The 25,413-nt window shown below is 36.6% G+C and overlaps 2 long non-coding RNA genes across 2 annotated transcripts in view; one reads left to right on the forward strand and one right to left on the reverse strand.

The window, feature by feature from the left end:
• Nucleotides 1–22,748, forward strand: part of LOC138752635 (uncharacterized) — a 68,383-nt gene extending 45,635 nt beyond the window's left edge. The window contains exons 2-5 of the long non-coding RNA XR_011350794.1: nucleotides 10,532–10,627; nucleotides 15,185–15,278; nucleotides 16,579–16,710; nucleotides 22,710–22,748. This is a non-coding gene — a long non-coding RNA (uncharacterized lncRNA). The remainder of the gene's footprint in view (nucleotides 1–10,531; nucleotides 10,628–15,184; nucleotides 15,279–16,578; nucleotides 16,711–22,709) is intronic.
• On the reverse strand, nucleotides 152–22,281 carry LOC138752634 (uncharacterized). The gene is made up of 3 exons (XR_011350793.1): nucleotides 22,117–22,281; nucleotides 10,813–10,911; nucleotides 152–4,463 (listed from the first exon to the last, which is right to left on the reverse strand). It is a non-coding gene; the product is annotated as an uncharacterized lncRNA (long non-coding RNA).
• Nucleotides 22,749–25,413: the final 2,665 nt, after the last annotated feature.

Consider the following 25,413-nt stretch of genomic DNA (forward strand, 5'->3'; position numbering starts at 1 on the left):
TTTGAATCTGATAATGTTTCCTCTTTCTATTGGGATTCAAGTCTTTTGGGTCCATGCACACATATAGGTGACTTCTTATTTTTCTTGTTAAAATATTTTTATTAATATTTTATAATAAAAACATTAAACAATACAATTATGAAATGTGCTACAAGACCAAGAAGATAAAAGCTCCAAAAATGACCATAAGTAAAAGTACCAAAGCAAAATCTTGATAATAAAATAGAACATAACAAAGGAAATAAATTTCAAAAGCCCTTCCCCTAAACAAGATGGTTCATAAATCAAAGTGGCACAATCCTAGAGGGGGAAACAAAACAATGCCAAAATTCCACATTAACACTAAATCTTAAGATTATGGCAGTAGTCCATGAAAGTGCACCATATAATATGGATTTTAATATTTGAATCACTGATTGCATATCCAATTTTTTCCAAATTTAAAAAAGATATAGTATTCCTTAGCCATTGTGCATGTTTAGGTGGGTATAATCTTTCCATTTAATCAAAGTTGCCTAATTGGCCAACAACAAAGTAAAAGATAAAATGTGGTATTGAATTGAAGTTAGTAGCACATCATCTTCCCAGAATGTTCCAAAAAGAACAATTAAAGGATTAGGTTCCAATTTTAAATTGAAAATCATCAATTATGTTTGAAAAACTTTATTCCAAAATGTTTCTAAGATGGGGCATGTCCAGAACATGTTAATTAACAAAGCATCACCTCTTTTACATTTATCACATCAGGAATTTATGTCTGAATAAAAATGAGACAATTTAACTTTAGACATATGGGCTCTGTCTACCATTTTGAATTGCAACAATTAACATTGAGCACAATGGGATGAAGTGTTAATCAGTTTAAAAACCTCATTGGACAGGGAAAGGTTCAAATCCTACTCCCAGGTGTTCTTGATTTTAATTAATGGGACTTGTCTTAGTCCAGCTAATTTGTCATAAATAAGAGATATTAAGCCTTTATAGGGAGGTTATAGTCCACAAATGTATCAAGCTTATTTGCCTTGGGAGTCCCAAGAAAATCAAGAATCTGAGATTGAATAAAGTGTCTAATTTGTAAATATCTAAAGAAAGTGAGCTTACCTAAGTAAGTTAAATTTTGCAATCAATTGATCAAAAGATACAAAATTATTACAAATAAAAAGGTTTTTACAACATTTAATACCCCATCTGTGCCAGTTGTCGAAGGCAGAATCTTGGAAAGAAGGTTGAAAAAGGTGATTGGATATAATAGGGCTAGCAAGAGAAAAACTCTGAAATCCAAAAACCTTCTAAATTTTGCCCATACTCTCAAACTGTGTTTAATGACTGGACTGTCAGTTAATTTGTATAAAGAAGAGGATAGAGAAGACCCAAAAAGTACCAAGATGGAGATAAACTTAGTAAAATTTAGTTGCATTTCTACCCATGTAGGGAGGTCAACTCCGTTATCAAATGTAACAAAAGAATTAGGATCAGGATGCAATCCTGGATAATTTTAATTATGGACTGTGCTTTATTAAATGGATTAAATTATTATATTTATGTGCTACTTTTTCAATTCTTACTAATTTACAACAGTCAAAACCTTTTAATCTTCGACAGGGTACTTGTCAAGGCTGTCCTTTAAGTCCATTACTTTTTGATTTGGTTTTGGAATCATTCGCAATTGCCTTTCATGAGTTCAGCGATTTTTTTTTTCAGAGATTTACAGGAAGAGTTATTGAACATAAAGTTTCCCTACATACAGATAATCTTTAGCTTTTTATATCTAATCCAGACACTACATTACCATTCATACTATCCTTGGCATCTCAATACAGTCAGTTTTCAGGGTATAAGTTGAATCTGCATAAGAATGAACTTTTAGATTTAAATACTCCTGTACCAAGTTATTTTAATTTTCATTTTAACGTTGTGAGGGATCAATTTACTTATCTTGGTATTACAATTTTGAATAGTTATAAACATCTTTTTAAGGAACATGTTACTACTTTACTTAAACATATTAAATTATCCTTAAAGAGAAGGCCACCTTTATCTTTTTCTATGGTTGGTCATATTAGTGCTATTAAAATGATAATTTTACCTAAATTTTGGTATCTTTTTCAATCTATATCAATTTTTTTTTGATTCACTTGAGACTCATATATCTTCTTTACATATGGCAATGAAAATGCCCCCACTTAAATAAATGCATCTTCCAAAATCTAAAAAGAATGGCGATCATTATACGTATCCATTTTTCTTTTTGACAGACACCATTGAATTCACCCATTCTGTGGGCTCCTCCACTTTCTTTATGACTCCTAGTGATGTCATTTGGTTGAGTTCCTGCTTGAGCTTGTCTTTTAGGCTGGAACTCGCTTTGGGGCATGGACTACTAGCTGTGCATCCTCCTTTAACTGTATATTAAAAGTGAATGATAAAACACCAAACCCCTTGAAGATGTCAGGAAATTGATCCAGTATTTCCTCTATGCTGTTCTGTATATTGGTGTTATTAATGTGGTACACCCTCTTGACTAGGCCTAAATTTTCACATGCTTTGTCACCAGTGAGTCATGTTCATCTGGGACTACTTCAAATGTGAGGTGGTGCTCTTTAACTTTCACCTTGAGTCTGCATGTGCCTTTGGCCTTAAGTTAAAAAGGGTGCATGAGGAGCACCTTGGAATGGCACAATGCAAGAGGAGGGCCAGAACTGCTGTTTATTTGGATAAATGCTGACATTGACTGGATGATTTCAAGCTGTGAGACCGGTTTGAAACATCACACAAAGCAGGAAAATAAACCCATGATAATAAATGACTTATCAGCCGAACAATGGCAGGAAGTTGGGACTGATTTGTCCCACATGGATGTAAAGAATTACTTATTGGTTATTGATTATCTATCAAACTATCCAGAGATTGTGCTGCTTCCTACCATGTCTGCTGCTAGTGTGATCAAATATATAGAATCAATCTTTGCAAGACATGGAATTCCTTAAATTGTCTACAGTGACAATGGACCATGCTACAGCTATAGAGAACTCCAGAACTTTGCAGAAGAATAAAATTTTCGACATGTGACTTTAAGTCCTCTACATCCACAGTCAACTGGAAAGCAGAGAAAAGAGTTCACAGAGTTAAAAAGTTGCTCAAGGAAGCATTAGACAGTGGATCAGATCCACATCTATCTCTATTGAGATACAGAGCTCTGCCATTTGAACATGGCATGTCTCCCGCTGAGCTTCTGATGAGACGTGGATAACACACCATACTTCCCTATTCTGCAGACCCAAACAAGAATAGAGAAGTCAAAGATGTTAAATGGAAACAAATGCATTTGCAAAGGAGACAAAAAGCAAACTATGACAAGTTAGCAAGAAGTTTAGGGCCTCTGGCACAACATGACACAGCGAGACTCTGAGATTCCAACACTTGGGAAAAAGAGGCCACTGTTCTGGAGAAAGTAAATCCAAGATCCTACACTGTTGGAACAAATGGTCAAATACTGAGGAGGAATCGAAATAGCCTGCTGAAAGTGCAAAAGAAACTGCAAAAACAGACAAATGTAGAAGATCCAGCCTGAACATCAACAGAGGAAACACCACCAGGGCTAGACAATAGTGGACCAGCAGAGCCAACTTAAGCACCTGTGTTTAGGAGATCCACATGCACTCCGAATAGGCTGAATCTCTAACAGAGAAAGAATTTTGTGCTGCCGATGTTTCTGTTGAACTTTTAAATTGAAATGAAAATTATGTTCATGTGTCATGTTGTCAGATTAAACATCTCAAGGAAAGATGTTGTAGTGATAGAGTGCTAGAGATCTTTTGACCACTCGAGAGAGTGGGAGACTGATTTATGGCAGATTCAGTTGCATATTGTGTAGATTCAAAATGGATGCCTCTGCAAGGTCTTTTATGTGTGTGTCTTAGCTAATAAATATAGAGGTTTTAAAAGAACCTGGGTTTCTTTATTACAATAAAAGAAATATCACAGGAATCAACTTTGCAAAGTGAATAAAGTTTGTTTTTGCAAATGTATTCATGTTTTCTTTGGAGCATGTCAGCCACTTTAACAACTTCCTCATTTAAAGACCCTAATTAGTGTAGATTAGCAACATGATAAACTCCCCACTGACCATTAGCCTCAAGGCTGTGTGCTGAGTCTCCTGCTCTATTTCCTCTCTGCCCATGATTATATTGTAAAATTCAGCTCAAAGCAATTGATAAATTTCCTGAGGACATCAACATTGTAGATCGAATAACAGGCAATGATGAATTAGAATCTCGGAGGGAACCAGAATAACAATCTTGCTCTCAACAACATTTAAAAAAACATACAGGATTGATTTTTGTAGATTTTAGGAAGGGGAGGCTGCAGGACCATACACCCATTTTTGTTGTCAGGACAGTGGTGCACAAGGTCAACAGTTCCAAGTTCCTGGGTGTTCTCCTGAATCCAGAACATCTGGGCAACTGTGAAAAAAGTACACCAACACTTTGATATTTTTTTCATTGATTTTATAATAATAAAACACAGAGTATATATAAATATATAATAAGCACAAAAAAAGCACATTATATTGAAAGGTATTATAATCAGTACCCATATCACCAATCGCTTCTAAGCCCTAAATTAAGGAATGATATGAAATATTTTATTATAATATATATCTATCTATCCTTAATACCTAAACCCAAGTTGTATGGCAAAAGAAGCAGAAAGCATGAGAAAATAACGTAAAATTATCATTGAAATTTTTATTGCTCTAGAAGTTCTGAAAATAGTTCACAAATGGTCCCCACATATTTTGAAAATTCATATTCATATCAGTTACCGAGCATCGGATTTTCTCTAGATTAAGGCAAGACATCATTTCACATAATCATTGAGCATGAGTGGGCGGAGCAGGACCCTTCCACCTAAGTAGTATTGTACGTCTTGCCATAACGAAGTAAAAGGTATTATTTCACGTTTAGTTGGCATCAAACTCATGCTGTTCTCTCCAGTCATGCTGAAAAGTGCAACAAAAGGATTAGGCACCTTTACATTCTAAGAAGTCTGAAGAGACTCAGCATGTCATCAAATACTCCATTGAACTTCTACAGTTGGGGTCTAACCTCTCATTAATTGGGTTCTGCTGATGAGAGAATCAAGAATCCAGTTCAAGAAGGATGAACAGTGTTCCATATCTTAGAGTTCGATTGTTAGTTTTGCTGATCTTATGGTGTTAGAGGGAAACACGATAGGCTGCAGAAGCTGTGATTGTAGTAAACACACCGAAATGCTGGAGGAACTCAGCTGGCCTTTTCAACATCTATAGGAGACAAAGATGTTTCAGATCTTCTCTTCTTCAAAGAAGAATCAGAAAAGGCAGAAGCAGGATATATTAGGAAGTCTCAGAATTCAAGCAATGGGGGAAGATTCCAGACCAACAAAAGGTGTTAATTGGATGCGATAAGGGACTAGGTAGAATTTATCATGATGGTGTGAAAGGAGACAGGGAATGGAAAGATGACAAGAGAAGAAGGGGGTGGGGTGGGTTTTTTTAAGGAAATCCAGAAAGTGGATATTATTGCCATCCAGTTGGAGGGTGCCCAGTCGGAAGGTGAGGTATTGTTCCACCAATTTATTGGTGGTCTCAGTCTTGCAGTACAAGACCATGTTGGCAAGGGAATTGGAGGGAGAATTGAAAAGGGTGGCCACACTATGCTGTGGCCAATGAACAATAACCTGACATACTGTAAGTGTTCTTGTGGACCAGTTCATCCAACACAGAATGCAAAGCCACCGAGATAGCATCCTCTACTGACCAGTTTGGAAACTTGAGAGCCCAAGAATGCAGAAGACTGCAGGACGTGGCACACCTAGGAAAGTCAATTGTGGCCATCAACTTGTCATCCATTAAGATGCAGCCTCAAGAAAGTAGCAATCATTATAAAAGGTCACCATCGCCCTGGTAACAAACTCTTCTCACTGATCCCTTCATGTAGAGGTATGGAAGCTATCAGTCTACTATTTTAGGTTCAAGAACACCTTCATAGTTGTGTATATGACAATAAATTATCTTAATTGCCACCACCATTATAAACCTTGCATCGTTATTAGTGCGACCTGGACGAAAGATATTGTCTTTTGTTGTGAAACAGCAAAGCATACAAACAGAACAATTGTAATATCAAACATGCCTTGATGAAAAGTTAGTCTAATGGAAGCTCACACAAATTTCAGTGTCTGAAGCAAGATTTTGCAAACCCCTTGACTGACACCACCAAAAATGAGAAATTTAGGGTCAAACAATTGTTTCATTTAAAAAAAAACTTTGCTTGTTTATTTATGGTATTCTTGGGTGATTTCTCCTTTACCTGAATTTTAACGATTTGTTTCTATGCGGAATAGTAAAATTCTAGTATAGCTACTCCCTGACATATGACTCTGTTCCATTCTGGATGACCAGTAGTATCTCAGAATGTCAGGGAATTATCCTATCTATGATACTGAAGAGTAAACTGATCAATCGATTTCCTTCCATTCTCTTCTCTGAAACCTTCTCATTCGCTCTGTTGCTGTGAACCCCGAGCACCCTGTGAACTCTACTGGCCTCAAAAATCTGTCCGACTGCCAAAATATTGAGTACCAGAATCAGAAAAAAATGGGACACAAGGAGTTAAAATGTGGTGAAATATCTCAACATGGTGGCCAGCTTTCATGAGGGGTTGGACACGAGCCACCATGGTAGCCACCATAGATAGGCCCAATTTTCACCATAATCCGTAATTTTTTTTTAAAAATTCAGTCGTATGTGTGCATGGATGTAAGTCCCATAGGACGCAAGTTGGAGAGTACTTGTATCTTATTTAGGATTTTCATCTGATATCATTTTGATTACCATGTTGTAAAAAAGGAGGAGAGGGTTTAAGGTCAGCAATATGGTTCTCCCATATTCTGCCCTCTGTTGTTGTTGTTCTATCACTGCCTGCAAGAGATCCATCAGATTTATTCCTCCCTGGATGTGCAACAGAGTACTTTCACTATTTGTGGTTTAGACACTCAATTTTATCATATTTGTCTTACTCTTGTTTTATTTGGTCCAAAAAAATCTCATACAATCCTCTAGATGGATCCACACACCACACATTTTCCAATGTTAACAATTCCATTAAGAAAAGAAGGCTTATGTGATATCCTGATGGGAATTAATGAACCTAGCTTTGAACTGTTGAGAGCACAGTCACCTAAAGGAATTACTCCACAGGTGTTGGCTTTAGATCATAAAGCACAGTTAATACACTCCAGTTTTATCACCAGCTGTGTTTTATCCTGAACTGAATGACAAGCGAGTTGCATGCAAAGATGGGTAATCATTAACACTATGGAAGTGCAAACATGATTTTGTTGGTTTGATCCTCACAATCTAGTATGACTGTCTGAACATTTTTATTGTGTGATATTTCATAGAATAAAACTGCATTACTCTTTCTAAAAGAACAAACTGTTTCAGATTATTTGCTTAATGACTTCGAAGAACCTTATATCCAGCACTTTTGCAATTATACCACTATTATTCCCCTTTTTTCGAAGTACATTTGCATTAATACAAGAGCAATTTTTGGCTAACATTAAAAACAAGTCAACAATATATAATTTAAATGAATGTTTGTTGAAAATATATTCATTAGGATCAATTAGTTTGACATATGTACAAATTAGAATCTAAATAAGGCATTTTGTATCATGCTGTAAAATTTCAACCAGAACTGATCATGAATTGGGTTCAACATCCTATTTTATATTCTATCCCAAATCTTGATATCTGCCATCTGAACTGGCACCAAACTAAAGCACCATGGAAGCAAGATGCATTTGGCAGATATATTTGTTGAACAAAGTTTTAGTGCATTGCAGTTTCAAGGATGCATAAAGTCCTCTGAGAAGAACAATATTGGCTGACAAAGCACTTCCACAAATGAAAGTAACAAAGAATTCTAATTGACAAAGGACTTTGAAACTCAACCACTATCCATACACCAGGCTGAAATTCCTCAGCCCCTCAGGAACATGTTCCAAGCCCAATAAACTAACGATGACCTCACTTTTTAAAGGCTCCATTCCTGAAGTATCATTAGCCACAGTCTGAGATCTGACCCAAATAATTACATTACAAATTTTAACTTTAGGAGTACACGACCTCAGTGTGGCTACATCAGCAAGTGCATTGAGGATGTCACCAAGGTCAAATGTTTTACAACCAGGGCTAACCAGAAACCGTGGTTAGATGGCCCTTCTCCGAGCTTGTGATGCTGCATTCAGGACAGGGGATAGGGTGGCAATAATATCAGCTAGGGCTGAACTTTCCCACGTAAGCTGGGAAAGGTATGCACAGAAGATCCACAGACAGCTGTGCAACAATGGCGACATGAGGTGTGTGAGGCAAGGAATTAAGGCTATTACCGATCACAAGTCAACCTTGCAAATTAAGGACAATGACACCTCCCTTCCGGACAGACTGAACACCTTCTTTGATGAGAAGAACTGGATGATGCCAAAGAAAGCTATGTGTCCCCCTGATGGAGTGCAGCTGAGGTGCGGAGAACTCTATCCAAAGTGAACCTACTTGAGGTGGTGGGACCGGCCAACATACTTGGTCGGGTACTGAAGGACTGTGCAGACAAATTGATGGAGGTCTTCATGTACATCTTCAACACCTCACCGCAGCAATGAGGAAAGGAGGTGGACTTAAGATTCTCCCGGGGGAATAAAGTTAAAACCTGAATATAAAAAAAATGCCTTAAAAATATCAAAGCCTACCAAAGACCTCTGGAACCAACTTCTTCATCCTGGGCATGGCTGGTAGAGGAAAGAAGACAGAAAAAAACAAGAAAACTCAAGTAAAGACCTGAAGAAAATGGACAAGATGCGGCCTACATTAACATTGGAGTCTGGGCCTCAGGCTCTGATGTCTCCACGAGTGATGCTGCAAGAGATAATGGCTTACTTGAAACTGACAACAGCGCCATCCCTCTGATAGTGGAGCTGTGTATATCTCTCCTGAAGATTATCAGACTATAGTGTGCATGCCCAAAGACTTACTCTCGCACATGCATGAAATGGAAGAATATTTTTCTGAATGGAGACTCATCAGTGCCACAACTAGTAGTGCTGTTAGAACCAAGGAACTGAAACCTGAGACAGAAATGCTGAAGTCAGAAACACCAGCTGTTTTTTGCCAGGTAGTGATTAAGAGGAAAAAGGAGACCAAGAAATAACAGATGTAAATAAGAAGACGAAATAGATGAAGATGACGAAGAAGATGAAGAGGAGGTTGTAGAGGGTTCTTTGGAGGTCAAGGCTCAACTATACAGGATCCTTCCTCATTAATGATGGGTCAATTCAAGATTTTAAGAGGAGATATACAGAACATTAGAAGTGACATGATGAAAAATGTTGTGGAAGTTAATAAAGTTAAATAAAAAGTTCAGAGAGTCAAATTGAATGTGCAGATGATTAAAAATGATGTGGATGTCTGTATGGATAGAATTGAGAAGGTTGAATGGTTCAGAATCTGCAAAGGAACAAAATGGTGGAAAAGATGGACATATTGGAAAATCAAAAGAATGTTAAAATTGTTGGTCTTAAAGAAGATTCTGAAGGAAGTGAAAGCCCTGTTGATTTTCTTTCAAAAATGGTTTCTCAAAGTTCTAGGAGAAGAAAATTTTCCAAAAGGAAGTAAATTGGAGAGTGCGCATAGATCCTTAAGGACGAAGACACAGCCAAATCAACCACCCAGGGCTGTACTGGTTACATGTCTATGATATCAAGGTAAAGAAAAAAATTTATTAGTGGTCCAAAATGCAAGATGAAATATGGGACCTAAGATCATTGATGGAAATAAAATTTTATTTTATGCAGATTTGAGTGAAGCAGTGGTGGATAGAAGAAAATGATTCAATCCAGTGAAAGTGATACTTCGGAAGAAAAGCTGCAAGTTTACTTTCAGACATCCAGAAACATTAAAGGTGTTTCTGGACAATAACTGACCTAGGTTTTTTTTGTGGAAGAAGGAGAAGCAAAGGCTTTGGCAGAATCAGTTAAGGAAGATCACTAAGTGAGAGTGGAAAGTTTAAGTCTTCAATGAGAACTACAAGGGGAGGTGGTCCAGATACAGCTTATGCTGAAGAAGGCTGCATCAACGCAAGTTTTAAACTGTCAACAGGAGTTACGGACAGGTCCAGAGGAACAGAGTAAAACAGTTATAATTGATGAAGATCAAATAAATGCTGATCTTGAAGCAGCGTGTGACAGACTATCTTCATGAATTTTGTAATAAATTTATTTTTACTTGGGGGAGGTGGATGTTTTTTCTTTTTTTGACTTATCTATTATGTCCCATATTGTGGCAGGACCCACAACCCATAAGGTGAAGGGGAGTAGTACTGTTTGTTTTTTATTAAGCATTTTTGTGAGGTTCATGTTATGTTTTAGATTAATGTATTAATAATTCACGTATTGTATTGTTAACTTTTTCTTTTTTTCTTTGGGACAGAGACATTCACAGGAGTCAATTGGGTTTGATGGAGGAGGCCTGGGAGAATGGGACTGAAAGAGATTTGGATTTAAGATCATGGATGGGAATAATACAGTAAGTTTTCTTAGCTTTATTTTTAATGGGGTGAATAGTGAAATTAAAAGGAAAAAAATTAGCTCATATGAAAGAGATGCAAGTAGATATTGCTTTTTTACAAGAGACTCATTTGACAGAGGAAGAACATTTAAAATTAAAAAAGAGAATGCTATCCACATAGGTGGTGCGATTGGCCAACATACCTGGTCGGGTATTGAAGGACTGTGTAGAGCAATTGACGGAGGTCTCTACGTATATCTTCAACACCTCTCTGGGTCAAATGGTAGCTTCATCTTTTAATTCTAAAGCAAGGGGTGCAGCAATATTAATAAAAAAAATTACCAGTAAAAATTCAAGATGTCATAATGAATCCTGTAGGGAGATACTTCCTATTTCATTGTCAAATTTACTGTGAAATATGGACACATAAATATTTATGCACCAAATGTAGATGATGAAGATTTTATATGGGATAATTTTTTTTATATTTGGCAGAATACCATTAAAAGGTATTAATGGGGGAAATTTCGATTGTTGTCTTGATCCAATATTGGACAAATCAATAAAATCAGTAATGAGAGTGAAAGGGGTGAAGATTACATTAAATTTGATGAATAAATTAAATTTAATAGACATTTGGCATAGGTTGAATTCTAAAGAGAGAGATTATTCTTTTTATTCACACAGACATGATTCTTATTTGAGAGTAGATTTCTTTTTAATATTAGCACAATTACAGGGCAGAAGTAATTATGTTGGATACAAAGCTCGAATATTATCGGATCATTCTCCACTTTTATTGGCTTGTTCAATTTCTGAGAAAGAAGGCATGCTTTATCGGTAAAGGTTTAATTCTGTGTTGCTGAAAAGAGTGGATTTTTGTGATTTTATAAGAAAACAAATTTAATTTTTTTAGAAACACATTTTTATTCAGTAGACAATAAATTTATTATATGGGAAACACTTAAAGTGTATTTAAGTGGACAAATAATGTTATTCAGCTGAACTTAAGGAAGATATGAAAGAGACAAATTAGTTGGAACAAGATATAGGAAAGTTGGAAAAGGATTTGAAAAATAAATTTTCTGAAGGAAAGATAATTAATAAACAACTCCAATACAATACTATTCAGACATATAGAACAGAAAAAAAATAATTCAGAAAATAAAGCAGAGATATTATGAATTAGGAGAAAGTGTGTATAAGGTCTTACATGGCAATTGAAAGCAGAATAGGTATCTAGAACAATTAATTCATTTAAAAATATTCAGGGATTATTATGTAAAAACCACAAGAAGTAAATGATTAATTTAAGGAATTTTATTCTGAACTATATCAATCGGAGTCAGTTCATGATGAAAACAAGATTAATAAGTTTATATCTCAAATATATTTACCTTGTTTAAATGGCCAGGAGTAAAAAGATTTGAATTCTCCTTTTTATAGCAAGTGAAATTATTAGGGCAGTGAGTTCATTACAATGAAGTAAGTTGCCAGGGGAAGATGGATTTCCTGTAGAGTTTTTAAAGAAAATTAAAGATCTCTTGATACCTCAATTTATGGAGGTGTTAAAACAAGTGTTGCAGGTACATTCTCCACTGCATTCCTTTTTAACTGCAATTATTACTGTGATACCAAAGAATGATAGAGACTAAATGAAACGAACATCATATACACCAATTTCACTATTAAATGCTGAGTATAAGATAGTCACTAAAGTGTTAGTAAATAGATTGGCAAAGGATTTACCAAAATTAATACATATGGATCAAATTGGATTTGTTAAATATTAGTAATCTGCAGATAATGTTGCAAAGTTGATTAGTTTAATACATTTAGCTCAACAGATGGGAAATTTGAATGTTGTAGTGGCTTTAGATGCAGAAAAAAAAATTTAATAGATTAGATGGGGATTTCCACTTGAACGTTTTGGAAAAATATAGGTTGGGTTCTATATTTATAGATTAGTTTAAAATGTTATATAAGAACCCTAGTGGAAAGGTAGTGACTAATGGCCGAATCTCAGTAACTTTTTGGTTGATTAGATCAAGAAGACAAGGTTATCCATTGTCACCAGGTTTATTTATTTTAGCAATTTAACCTTCGGCTGAACTAATAAGACAGGATTCAAAAATAGTTGTGTTACAGAGTTCTGTTTTGTGCATTGGCCTATGTGTCGCGTGTTTTTTGTGTTGAAAAGTGACAGTTTGCCTCAGAGAGCCAAGGCGAAGGTGGACTGCTAAGAGAGTGGGAGATGTACTGAACATGTGCAGAAAATGATGTAAACATTTCTGGACTTGGATGATAAACCACCACAGGGTGTGACTGTGGAGTGGAAGAAGGCCCAAAAACATGAGTCATTGTCTGGAAGACAGTTTAGAATGTTGGGATTTCAAAAAGGGATGAACATTCCCAAGGCAGCCAGAAGGATCCAGACCAAGCCAGTTGTTCCTCTCTCTGCAAGCAACACAAGAAGACAACTTCGAATTTTGTGCTCTCTCTCTATCAAAAATCTTTTGGCTTCAGTTTACCAAACAAACTGAATTTTGTTTATGACCTTTGCTTCGTTTGAGATTGAAGTTTTCTGAGTCTTGTGTGATTTGTGTTTGTTTTGTGTCTTAAGTTTTTCTGTGGGCTGGTTGGAAGTATAATTTAAACTTTAATTACATATATTATATTTAGCTAGGGAATTTATTAGTTTTACAGTGTTATAGAAATTTGCATAGTAACCAGTGGGCATTGTTATAAAAGGGGGGATTTTGAATTGAAGTTTGAAGGTGAGTTTTTGTTAATCAAGTAATTGTTCATCTTCTTTGTGGTTGCTGGTTTAGTCTTGTAACAGTTGGTATTAAGGTGAATAAGAAAGAACATAAGATAAATGTATTTGCAGATGATGTTTTGATTTATTTAATACATCCTTTAAATTCTTTGTGCCATCTTAAAATTAGATTAAAAGAATATGGAGAGGAATCTGTTTATAAAATTTCTTGGGGAAAAAAAAACAAAATTATGCCCTTAGTAAATGGCCATTATGCACAGTGAAAGAGAGTGATTGATTTTAGATGACCAGATGCTAGAAGAAGATATTTAGGTATTCGTGCAGAACCAGAGTTAATTTTTTAATTTAAATTAAATTACTCACTAATTAAAGAAAATAAGAGACTTGGAAAGATAGCATGTTACCTATCACTTTAATAGGGAGAGTAAATTTTGTTAAGATTAATGTTTTTCCTAGAATACAATATCTTTTTCAATAGATTCTGGTTTCAATACCTCAATTTTTTTAAAGGTATTAAATGCTTGTGTTAGGAAATTATTATGGAAAGGGAAAATGACAAAGGTTTCTTTGGAAAAATTAACGTGGAAGTATGATTTAGGAGGTTAGCAGCTCCTCAATTTCATGTACTATTATAAAGCAGTCCAGTTGCATTTTATTAATGTAATGTATGACTTAACAAAATTCCAGCTTGAGTGTATATAAACTTAGTAAAATAGGGGAAACAAACCCACAAGGCTTTATTTATAAATGGAATTCAAGATTGTTAATAGCAAATAGTGAAACTCCTATACTGAAATATTTAATTGAGCTTTAGAATAAGATTGATAAAGAGATTGGAAGAGGAGGTTTAATGTCAAGAAGACAACCCTTATTTCAAAATAGACTTATTCCATTAATTATGGGAATTTAATTTTTAAAGATTTGGTAACATCGGTGTATTAAGAAGATTGAGGATTATTTTGAAGCAGGGAAATGTATTACATTAAGTAGAATGAAAATGTTTAAGGTACCTGAGAACACCAGATTTTGTTATTATCAGTTTAAGAAATTCTTATGTGAAAATTTTGGTCAAGATTTGCTATTGCCAGCAGAGATAGAGGTAGAGTCGTTGAGTAATGGAGACATAAATAAATTTATCTCAGTAATCTATAGGTTGTTACAAAAGAAAGATTGGAAAGTAGGGGTTCATGAATCAAGACAAAGATGGAAAGTAGATTTGAATAAGCAAATGGATGAGCGTAATTTGAGTTATGTAGAGAACGTATGAAAAGCACAATAAATGTGAGGTACAGGTTTGTACAATATAATTTCATTCATCAGTTATATTTGACACCACAAAAGCTAAATAAATTGATTCAGATCTGTTTGGACATTTTTTAGAATGTGCACGTTTTTGCATTCTACTTGGCAGTGTTCTAAGATTAAACCCTTTGGGCTGGAAATAGGTAATTTATTAGAACGAATAACAGGGGTTAAATTCCCACAGGATCCAATGTTATTTTTGTTTGGTGATATTAGAGGGGTTAAACCTAAAATAACATTGAATATGTATCAAGTGAAGTTTGTTCAAATTGCTTTAGCAATAGCTAGAGAATTCATTGCTATAACTTGGAAGACTGATACAAATTTGGAAATGGAGAGATGGCATGTGGAAGTTCAGAGTTACATACCACTTGAGAAAATTACTTATAATTTAAGAGATAAATACCATGTATTATGGAAAATATGGTGCCCATATTTATGAAGTGTGGGTATGAATATTTAAATGAAACTCAAACATTCCCTTTCTCCTAAAGGTCTCTGTCCATTAGAAGAAGCCTTATAGTAAGGAGTGCTGCTGTTGAAGATCTCTTGTCCTATACTTGTTTGCATTGTGGCAAAGAGGGTAAGGTGGGTCTTTCTTTCTATCCTTTCTTGCTTTCTTTTTTCTTATATACACCACATGTATTTGAAATAGATTTGCAATCTTGTAAAATATATGAATTTTTTGTGGTTTTAAATTTATAAACAAAATTTGTTTAAAAAGAGAGCATGCTTGCCAGCTGCATTACAGTATAGTACAGTTGATGTAGAGAAATGGATTGAAAGTCCAGAAAAGTGGCAGACAGGATCACTAGAGTCTCCCTCCCACCCACCCACCCCTCCACCCCATTGACGTGTTCTACTGGGATTGTTGTCTGAAGAGGGCACCCCTTCCACCCTGCACACTGCATCTTTCAGATTCTCCCATCAGGGAAGATATACAGGAGTATCAAAGCTACCACCACCAGGCTGAGGAACAGCTTCTTCCCACAGGCAGTGAGAATGCTGAATGACCAAAAGAACTGCTCACACTAATCATCTGAGCCTCTCATATTTATGAAACCAATTTTTAAAATTTATTTATTTTTAAAGATAAATACGTGCATGTGTATTATTTGTCTGTGTGACTACAGATTAAGATTCAACATCATCATACCATCTGAACAATGGTTGGTTAGTTACTCTGAGGGAGAAAATATACATGCACTTCAAATGACATGGGCTGATTAGCAGAACCAGCGTGGTTTTGTAAGTGGGCGGTCATATCCCACAAATCTAGGAAAATGTGGCTAAAAATGTTGATGAGTGCAGAGTTGTGAATGTTGAGTATATGGATTTCAGTAAGACATTGAATGAGATTCCATTTGCACACATAGTAGGCAAGGAGATAGTTCAATGGAAAGAAAATTGGTTTGATGGAAGAAAGCAGAGGGTAATGGTGGAAGATTGTTTTTTTGGATTGGACGTCTGTGACACGTGGTATGTCTCAGTATATGGTGCTGGGCCCATTGCTCTTTGTCATCTATAACAATAATTGAGATGTAAAAGTACATGACTTGATTTGCAAGTTTGCAGATGACACAAAAGAGTCTTGTATTGCAGATAGAGAAGACAGTTGCCAAAGGTGGCAGCAGAATCTTAATCAGTTTGGCAGATGGACACAGAATTAAATATAGATTAATGCAAAGTGTTGGATTTTGGGAGGTTTTGCACCTGTAGAACCTATGTAGTGAATACTCAGACTTCGGGAAGCATTGCAGAGCAGATGGATTTAGGAGTGCAGGTACATAATACCTTGAAGATGGCAGCACCTGTCAAAAAGGCTTTTGGCACATTAGCCTTCATCAGTCAGTGTATGACCATGCTCTCTTTCCGATGCTCTCTTTAGGTAGATGCCTGAATTTTGAACTCTTTAGCTTGAAGAACAGTCCTGCACTCTCCTCACCATAACACTACTTGAAGACCACCAAATATCTGATTGCACTGCTGACACTGTACAGCAACTCGACTGAGACCATAAGTGAATATTTATTTTCCTTTCTCCTTTTCTGTTCTTTTTTTTCTTTCATGTGTTGTGTGTTTTATGTACCTGGGAAGCTGCAGCACACAAGACCCCATAGAACATAGAAGAAAGAGCACTGCAGCACTGTACAGGCTATTTGGCCCTCGAGATTGTGGTGACATATATAAACTTAACCCCTTCCTATCATGTAACCCTCTATTTTATTTTCATTCACACGCCAGTCTAAGAGACTGCTAAATGCCCCTAATGTTTCAGCCTCCACCATCACCCCTGGCAAGGCAATCCAGGCATCCTCAACTCTCTGTGTAAAAACTTACCCCTAGTGTCTCACCTAAACTTTCCTCCCATTACATTGTACTGATGTCCAATGCTGTTTTCTGCTCCCTCTCTTGGAAAAAGGTGCTGGCTTTGCATCTCGCAGTCTTGTACATCTCTATCAAGTCACCTCTCATCCTTCTTTGCTCCAAAGGGAAAAATCCTAGCTCTGATAACCTTGCCTCATAAGGCTTATTTTCTAATCCAGTCAGCATCCTGGTAAATCTCCTCTGTACCCTCTCCATATCATTCCTATAAAGAGGTTACCAGAACTGAACATAATATTCTAAGTGTGGTCTCACCAGAGATTTGTGGAGTTGCAACATGACCTCAAAACTCTTGAATTCAATCCCCTGACTAATGAAGCCCAGTATCCCGTCGGACTTCTTAACTAACCTATCAACCTTGAGGGATGTATGGAATTGGACCCCAAAGCCGTTTTTCCACTCTGTCAAGTATCCAATCATTAACCATGTACTCTGACTTAGTTTGACCTTCTGTAATGGAGGATTAAAACTGCATCACCTCATATTTATTCAGATTGAACTCCATCTGCCACTTTTCTGCCCAACAGTGCATCCTGTCTAGACCCTGTTGTAACCTATGACAATCTTTAACACTTCTACAAGACCTCCAACCTTTGTGCGGTCTGCAAACTTACTGACCCATCCTTCTACTTCTTGTCCAAATAATTTATAAAAATTACAATGAGTAGGCTTCACAGAACAGATCCCTGTAGAACTCCACTAGTCACTAGTCACTGACCTCCAGGTAGAATATTTTCTGTCCACTACTACTCTCTGCTTTTTTACAGGCAAGCCAATTCTAAATCCACACAACCAGGTTTCCACGGATCCCATGCCTCATGACTTTCTGAACAAGTATCTCAGGGGAGACCCAGTCAAGTGCCTTACTAAAATCAATATACACACATCAACTGCCCTACCTTCATCAATTTTTTTCATTGCCTCCTCAAAATACTTAATTACACTCATGACGCTCAACCTTCCCCTCACAACGCAATACTGAATATTACTGAGAAGACCGTACTTCTTCAAATGCCCATAAATCTTGTCTTTAAGAAGCCTCTCCACACCCCTGATGTAAGACTCACTAGCCTATAGTTCCCATGATTCTCCCTAGGGGACCACATTTGACATTCTCTAATCCTCTGGCACTTTCCCGAAGCCCCAGCTATCTCTTTCCTCCCTTCCCACAGCAACCTGGGGTATATCTTATCCAGTCCCAGGGAGTTAATCAATCTAAGAAGATACAGCACTTCCTTTTTTCTAACCTCAACATGGTGCACCACACAAGCTTGTTACTTCTCAGTCCCCTAGTTACATGAATCATATATAAAACTGCATAAGGACTGTCTGTACTATTGCAATCACTTTTCTTTTGCACAGAGGTAATTGTGAACATATATTATCAAAACATCTTTTATTTTTAGTGTCTTTTTTTAATTCTATTGAGTTTCTTTAAAAAGTATCTGTTCTGCTGTGGTAAATAAGAATTGTGGGCCATATGTCCATAATTTAATGTATAGAGTAGTCAGTGCCAGATTAAGGTATTGTGGGGTCTGTAGCAAATATTTTAAAGGGGCCTTAAGTAGTGCTGGCTGGTGGATGTGCGGTGAGGGATGGGAAGCCCTTACACTGAAATCACCCTCGCCTTGCCCCTCCCCTCCTCTCTGCAAACTTACTTATCAGTACACATTTTGCTAAAACAAAACTTGCAGTGATGGCAGCTGGCGGCTGCGGGATCAATGGCCATCTTCGTTACCCATAGTCCCCCATATAACTGGATCTGCTGTACGTTTCTGGCACTGACTCTGGCAGAGCGGCTCCAGCTGTATGGGGGGATTATGGGTAATCAATATGCCCATTGCTCCCATATTGAGCCATCAGGTGAGCTGTTGTGGACGGTCTGTATTAATACCCCCGATTAAATTTAAAGTTAGCAGTTTTACCCACATCACCTTTAATCGGGGTTATTAACAGACCCACTAGCACTGCACAAATTACAACACACCTATAGACTGTGTTAATAACCCTAAATAAAGGTGATAATTGGCTAAAAATGCTAAATTTAATTTAAGGCTAGCAATTTTAGCCAATTAATCACCTTTAAACAGGGTTATTAACAGATGATCAGTAGAATCTCAGCTGCTGCCCAAAGATAAAAGCAAAAATGTTTCTCATAAGTCATCGTACATAAACACAGGGGCCTTGAAGTGATGGGACCAAAGCATTTCCTACTCTTGCTTCAATGTTAATCCGGCCCTGAGGATAATAAACTCATTATCATTTTCACTGCACTGATGTACATGACAATAAACTTCATTCATTTATACTCTATTTCATGCCTGTAATGCTGCAACATTTTTGAGTTCACCTAGAAATGGATTGCATCATCAATTAAACTACAAATTGTTTTATCACAAATTAACTACGGAGATATAGTCAAGTATATAAAATTCTTTGGAAATTAAGATGTCCAATCAAATTATAATATATTATTATACATATTTAACTCAGTGGCAAATAATTGTTACCTGACATAGGGTTGAGGCCCAAAATGTTGGTTATCCTTTTCTTCCTATGTGCAACCTGCTGAGATTCTCCAGCCCTTTTGTACACATTATTGCACATAACCCCAGCATCTGCAGACTTTCTTGTTTAACAGCAGATAATGGAAGCAGTTTTCAGCCCATCCAATTGGATCAGGTCAAATTTAACATCATTCCAAATGTTATCTGATCAATTATGTGGAGGAAAAAACAGGAGAATGGTGTTGAAGAAAACACATTAGACATGATTTGACTGTAGGAGCAGACAGATGGGCCAAATGTCCCGATTCTGCTTTAACATCTTATAGGCTATTCACTCGCAGTTTCGAGAGAGAAAATGGGCAGATAATGTAGTAATCATCAGGAGTTAAAATGAGACCAAGAGCTTCAACATCAATCATGTTTTAGGTTTAACTCATGAACGCTGTGCAGCAGTTAGTGCCTTCATGACCTTTGTGCTGTTTTTGTGGAGTTTACATTCTCCCCCATCATTATACGAGTTTCCCCTCAGTGTGTTGGTTTCCTCTCACATCATCCTTGTGCAGAAAAGAAAAAGGCCATGCATGTCTGTGTCGACAATGAAGCCCAAGTTAAAGTAAAACTCTGCTGCTTGCAGGTGATATATATTCCTCTTTTACCTGCATACTCTATTTATTAGTCTGTCAGGAAGTATTTTAAATGCTGCTATAGTATCTGTTGCCACTGTTACTCATTGCAGTCTGATGTAGGCAGATGACAGTCTCTATGCAAATAAATTGCCTTACACATCTCCCTTGAAGTAGCCCACCCCGCATCTCAACTTAAATACACACTCTAGAGCCCTCAATTATGTCACCATAAATATGCCTCTGGGGAAAAAAAAGTTTCTGACTGACTGAATTTTATAAACTGTCAAAACTTTGCCTCAGCCTCCAGCAGTCCAGAAAAAAAAAACAAGTCAAGTTTGTCCAATCTCTCTTTATTGCTCATATCATCTAATCCAGGCAACATCCTGGTAAATATCTTCTGAACCCTTTCAAAAGCTTGTACATTCTTCTTGTAATGGGGTGACCAGAATTACTTATGGCATTGCAAGTGTGCATGAACCAAAGATTTATATAGCTCCAAAATGACTTCCTTACCTTTATATTCAGAACCCTTGCCAATAAAGTCAAGCCTTTCTTACCACTCTCTAATTGTGTGACCACTTTCATGGATCTGTAGACCTGAACCCCCAGATCCCTCTCCATATCAATGCTCTTAAGAGTCCTGCAATTAACTATATAAATTTGACCTCTCAAAAAACAGCACCTGCCATCAACTGTGTACAAAACATTTCCAATTTTATTTGATCTCCAAAATAAACTAAAACTCACAAAAGATGTTCCTCCCCACCAGATATACAGATAGATGAAAATGTCCTGCCATTCAAATGAAGTTTCTGAATTTGCTCAGATAAATTTTAAGAGCTTATGGTTTCTTTTGGCATGCTCATTGCAGAATTTGAGCAACGAAACAATGCTTAATTATTGCCATTGTTATCCAAGTTCTTCAAGCCTCTAGAATTTCAATGCAAAATCCCAGATGCAATCAGAATAGTCTTCATCCCGACAAACAGTTACATATTCAAAAAGTATGAAGAGATTTATTAGAATGCTGCCAGGATTTCAGGATCTGAGTTACAGGGTTAAACAGGTTAGGATTTTATTCCCTGGATTTTAGAAGAAAGAGGGGAAATTTGATAGAAGTAGACAAAATTCTGAGGCGTATAGATAGAAAAGATGCAAGTAGGCTTTTTCCACTGAGGTTCGGTGAGATACAAATGAGAGGACATGGGATAAGGGTGAAAGGGGAAAAGTTCAGGGTGAATATTAGAGGGAACTTCTTTACACAGAGTATGGAAAAAGCTTTCATCTGAAGTGGTGAAGGCATTTTCAATTGTCACATCTCAGAAAAATTTTGGACATGGATGGGAAGGATATGGAGGCCTGTGGACTGGGTGCAGATCAGTGGGACTAGGCGGAATAACAGTTCAGCACAGTCTAGAAGAGCTGAGTAGCCTGTTTTCTGTGCTGTATTGTTCTATGGTTCTACATCTTAAGATGTATTAATCATGTACAGTGCAACATGCACTGTAGTGCAGGACAACTTGAAAAGACAATGGTTTTTTCAAATAGGCAAAGAGTTCCATTTTAAATTTACACTATGACCATGAGAGATGTACGTGCAGCTTAGGCAATTCAGACCATCGAGTCTGCTCTGCCATTTGAATTACGGTTCTAATATTTTTTTTCCCTCTCAACTTTATTATCCCACCTTCTCCCCATGACCTTTCACACCCTTACTAATTAAGAACCTGCTTTAAATATACTCAATGACTTGGCCTGCACAGCTGTCTGTGGCAACACTAAGAAAATCTAACAATATAATTCAATACAGAAATGTTACCGTATCCATCTGTCATTTTTATATATCCATAACTATAACTGTGCTTGGAGCCCTTCACTTGCCAAAAGAAAAAGTTAGATATTACTTACCATCTTATGGGTATATAATAGGCATTATAAGTCAGCACACTGGGATTAACAGCTGGTGGGGACAGATATGTGTGTGAATTTTAGTGAAGAAGGATTGCAGTGAAGGTGGCCTGTCTGATTTTTCTCACAACCTTTGCCCACTGTTCAAGTGTTTCCATGAAGTTAAAGCAAAATGCTTGACCACTTCTGCAGTAAATTAACCCTGCATCAAAAAATGGGAATCATCATGTCATGATAATTAGGCAATTTGAATATCTATTCAAAGTTAACCCACTATAACTCCCACCCTTCAAAATGTACTGGGGTTGTAGGTGACTTGGGTGTAATTGGGCAGCAAGGGCTTGTGGGCTGGAAGGGACAGTTACTGTGCTGTATGTCTACATTTTAAATTTTAAAACTTTAAAACATGTGTTGATTGGACCAAAGGGCAGTTATCCCTTTTTTAGAAAATTACGGGTTGAAATCAAGGGGCATTAGTCAACAGTAACACCTGACCAAAGGTATTCTCTCAGCTAACATTCATGTGATTATTTGATAGATGTTGTTACTGACTTAATTTGAATTGCCACTAAAACCCATATTTTTAAATTCAGTTTTAAACAAGAGAAATGAAAGTGATCAAGGAATGAGAGGTTAAACACTGGTAATTGATGATCAGAATAAAGCTTATTTTCAACAACTCAGACAACTTGAATGATACAGAAATGCATATTCTTCCAAATTGCAAAAAAAAAATATACAAATTTTTCAATGCATTGGTAAATTTAATGTTAATGAATATTCTGGGAAAATTTGGGATTACATAAAAGTTTTGTTGCATTACTTGAATGAATGAACAAAGCACTCCTCTAGCACAGTCATCTTCTGATCATAGACACCTTGACCAATGTTTCTCTTGGGTATGGACCCACTAGCCAGAAAATCTTAATGACTGCAGCAACTTTAAGAACTGTGGACAGAGCAGGCAGTCAAAATGGATGCAGTTTTTTCTCTATCAGCAATCTGCAAATGTATTAATCCCTTCTCTAGCCAGGAACTGAGTTACAGGGAAAGGTTAGACAGGTGAGGATTTTATTCCCTGGAGCATAGAAGAATGAGGGGAGAATTGAAAGAGGTTTTTTTAAATCATGAGGGGGAATAGACAGAGTAAGTGTAGATAGGCTTTTTCCACTGAGGGTAGGATGGATGCAAACCAGAGAACATGGGTTAAGGGTGAAAGGGGAAACATTTAGAGGAAACCTGAGGGGGGAACCTCTTCACTCAGAATGTGGAACAAGTTGCCAGCTAAAGTGGTGAATGTGGGCTCATTTTAACCTTTAAGCAGATTTGGGACAAGAACGTGGATGGGAGAGATATGGAGGGCTGTGGACTGGGTGCAGGTCAGAGGGACTAGGCAAAAAAATGGTTCTGCACATATTAGAAGGGCTGAAGGGTCCTGTTTCTGAGCTGTAATATTCTATGGCTCTAAATGATTTTAAGTGCAGCTTCACAATCGTAGATTGGGTGCTTATTTGAATGGTTATTCTCAAGGGAGCACCCTCCTTTTATTAATAGTTTCCTGTGTTCCTGCTTCAATAAGATGACTTTCTCTTCTTCAGGTCATGCAATCATTGATGTGACTGATGCAAACTTGGAGATATCTGGCATCCAGGCATTGAAATTTCCATTGCATGAGCTTGTTATCTCAATCATAACCTCCATTTCAAAATGCAGAATTTTATTTCATTTACAAGGCCAATATTTTATTTCCAGCCATTGTAATTGTCTCTAGTGCTGTGGTAAATCATTGTTATGCATAATTGTCTAGTCAGGCACACCTATTAGCCGTTTGTACCTGTGGCCCTTTGCCACAGGCTCCTGTATAAAGGTGACTGTTCCACAGCCCCTTGCAGCTCAGTGCAGGACAACTGAACAGTATGGATGTGCTTGTGTTCTTAATTGATTAAAAAGCCTATTGGTTTCTCGTCAATAGTCTTTCGAATAATTGATGGTGCATCAAGTGCTATTTTATGAATGGGAGCAAAATATTTGTATTGATTTATTAAACCTGAATTTGCAAAAAAATAAAAATAAATAAATAGCTGGACTGATGGATGCTTCTTGACATTGAGGGAATGCTAAATATACTGAGATTAAAGATATGTACCCAAAGAGTTTGGTGTACTTAGTCATTTCTAATAAGTAGCAACCATATCAAACACGAACAATTATTCAGAAATGTAACAATATCCCCTTAATGGTTTAGCTTTTTTTGATGAGGGTAAGCATGGATTGCAGACAAACAATACCTGTAAGTTGAAATAAAACAAAAGTCTGCAGACACCGTGGCTGAAGTAAAAACACAATGCTGGAGAAACTCAGCAGGTCAAACAATGTCCTTTATACAGCAAAGATAAAAATACATAATTGACGATTCAGGCTTGAGGCCTTAATGAAGAAAGTATTGAAGGTTTGGTTACCAAAGTTGAAGTAAATAAGTTCAAGGATGAGGAAGACAGACTTGAAGAAAATATTGATCTCAATGAGTTGAGGTTGATACAACAGGCAAGGCAATGGACAGATGTCCATCTGAAGGTAAATTAATTGTGGATGGATGCCATAGTAAAAATAAAATCTAAGGAATTAGAACTCTCAATGATCTCAAGTTAAATAATGAAGGAGTCTGGCCAGGAGTACCTTGAAATAGTCTAGTTCAACAAGCAAAAGTGGCTTGGAGTGTTTCAACATACAATGCGGTGGTATCAGTCCATGTTTTGGTGATGGAAATAGATTACACTAATGATCCTTTCACATCATTTACACTTTAATTCATTTATTTTGCAAAGAACATTTTATCCTTTAATCAATTTCAATTCATTGGAAAGTTTATTTAAATCAGCTACAATAGTGAAGTGACTTTAGTAAAGAAAAATAATGGATTCAGTTGATTCATCATACCCTGGTATTCTTGAAATTACAATGGACAATATTGTCATTGCTCATGTCATTTTAATGCAAATAATGCATGGTCATTTACTTCTACTGTTGGCCACAATGTTTTACTTGCATGAACCTATTGGTAGCCATGTAGACACACTGTAATATCTCAGCACTAGCTACCTGTGTTTGAATCAGTGCACATTTTTAGTGGCAGCAATTATTCAAAGATCTCTTAATATTCTATTTAATATGCTGGTATTATATTATATTATGATTGGATTATGAAAACTTCCAGTGAACTCAGTCAGATTCTTTGAATTGGTGTTTACTTTCAGTGAATTTGTGTTTGGATCTGTTTACTTCAGGTACTTTGTGCTG

Source organism: Narcine bancroftii, chromosome 2, assembly GCF_036971445.1.
Source record: "Narcine bancroftii isolate sNarBan1 chromosome 2, sNarBan1.hap1, whole genome shotgun sequence".
Lineage (NCBI taxonomy): Eukaryota > Metazoa > Chordata > Chondrichthyes > Torpediniformes > Narcinidae > Narcine > Narcine bancroftii.